This window comes from Arachis hypogaea, chromosome 15 (assembly GCF_003086295.3).
Source record: "Arachis hypogaea cultivar Tifrunner chromosome 15, arahy.Tifrunner.gnm2.J5K5, whole genome shotgun sequence".
NCBI classification, from domain to species: domain Eukaryota; kingdom Viridiplantae; phylum Streptophyta; class Magnoliopsida; order Fabales; family Fabaceae; genus Arachis; species Arachis hypogaea.
The window spans coordinates 87,546,922-87,549,077 of NC_092050.1; the positions used below are offsets into that span (position 1 = coordinate 87,546,922).

General features: G+C 34.5%; 1 non-coding gene across 1 annotated transcript; it reads left to right on the forward strand.

Annotated features, from left to right (window-relative positions):
* The first annotated feature begins 400 nt into the window (after positions 1-400).
* On the forward strand, positions 401-508 carry LOC112752779 (small nucleolar RNA R71). The gene has a single exon (XR_003177195.1). It is a non-coding gene; the product is annotated as a small nucleolar RNA R71 (small nucleolar RNA).
* Positions 509-2,156: the final 1,648 nt, after the last annotated feature.

Below are 2,156 nucleotides of genomic sequence, written 5' to 3' on the forward strand. Positions count from 1 at the left end.
CATAGGGTTCTCCCATGTAATTCACCTCTTCCATTGCTGGGTTCTCAGGATCATAAGCTTCTTCTTCAGAGGAAGCTTCCTTAGTACTGCCTTTTACTGCTTTCATTCCAGATAGACTCTGAGAAATCATATTGACTTGTTGGTTCAATATTTTATTCTGAGCCAATATGGCATTCAGAGTATCAATCTCAATAACTCCTTTATTCTGAGCTATCCCATTATTCACAAGATTCCTTTCAGAAGTGTACATGAATTGGTTATTTGCAACCATTTCAATGAGTTCCTGAGCTTCTGCAGGCATCTTCTTCAGATGAAGAGATCCTCCAGCAGAGCTATCCAATGACATCTTGGATAGTTCAGGCAGACCATCATAGAAAATACCTATGATGCTCCATTTAGAAAGCATGTCAGAAGGACATCTTCTGATCAATTGCTTGTATCTTTCCCAAGCTTCATAGAGGGATTCACCTTCCTTTTGTCTGAAGGTTTGGACTTCCACTCTAAGCTTGCTCAATTTTTGAGGTGGAAAGAACTTTGCCAAGAAGGCATTAACTAGCTTTTCCCAAGAGTTCAGGCTTTCTTTAGGTTGTGAATCCAACCATGTTCTAACTCTGTCTCTTATAGCAAAAGGAAAAAGCATAAATCTGTAAACTTCAGGGTCAACCTCATTGGTCTTGACAGTGTCACAGATTTGCAAGAATTCAGCTAAGAACTGATGAGGATCTTCCAATGGAAGTCCATGAAACTTGCAATTCTGTTGTATTAGAGAAACTAATTGAGGCTTAAGCTCAAAGTTGTTTTCTCCAATGGCAGGGATTGAGATGCTTCTCCCATAGAAGTCGGGAGTAGATGCAGTAAAGTCACCAAGCACCTTCCTTGCATTGTTGGCATTGTTGTTTTCGGCTGCCATGGTTTATTCTTCCTTGAAGAGCTCTGTTAGGCCCTCTAAAGAGAATTGTGCTTTAGCTTCTTAGTTTTCTCTTCAAGGTCCTTTCAGGTTCAAGATCAGCTTGAACAAGTATGCCTTTATCTTTGTTCCTGCCATATGAAAGAGAAGAGAACAAGAAAGTAGGTAATCCTCTATGTCACAGTATAAAGATTTCTTGAGGTGTCAGAGGAAAAGAAGAATAAAAGGAGGAGGTAGATAGAAGAGAATTCGAACATATAAAGAAGGAGGAAGTTCGAATTGCACCTTGAGGAAGAGTGTTAGTCCTTTAAATAGAAGGATGTGAGAAGAGGGGAAGAATTTTCGAAAATAAATTAAAAAGATTTTGAAATAATTAAAAAGAAATTTGAAAATTTGATTGAGATTTTCGAAAATTAAGATTAGGAAAGAAATTAAGTGATTTTTTGAAAAGATTTTGAAATTAGAAATTAAAAAGATATGATTGAGAGTTAATTTTGAAAAAGATGTAATTGAAAAGATATGATTGAAAAGATATGATTGAAGATCAAATTAAAAAGAGAAAGTTTTAAAATTAAAGTTGATTACTTGACTAACAAGAAATTAAAAGATATGATTCTTAAAATTTAAAATTTGATCCTTTCTTAATAGGCAAGTAACAATTTGAAAATTTTGAAGTAAATCATTAATTTTAGCAAGGATTTTCGAAAATAGTAAAAAAAATGGAAAGAAATTGATTTTGAAGAGATATGATTGAAAAGATATGATTTGAAAAAGATTTGATTTTGAAAAATTATGAAGATTTGAAAAAAATTTGAGTTAAAAACAAAATCTTCCCTCTAGTGTCATCCTGGCGTTAAACGCCCAGAATGGCATCCATTCTGGCGTTTAACGCCCAAAATGCTACCTTTTTGGGTGTTAAACGCCCAGCCAGGTACCCTGGTTGGCGTTTAAACGCCAGTTTTCCTTCTTCACTGGGCGTTTTGAACACCCAGCTTTTTCTGTTTGATTCCTCTGCTGAATGTTCTGAATCTTCAATTCTCTGTATTATTGACTTGAAAAGACACAATTTTGAAAATTTTTTGAATTTTTCAATGATGAGAAATAACAAAAAATGCAACTAAGATCAAATGAACAATGCATGCAAGACACCAAACTTAGAAATTTTGTATTAGAGGCTTTAACAAATTGAGAATGCATAAGAAAAACAACAAAATACACAAAACAAGAGAATTTAAAGATCAGAGCACTG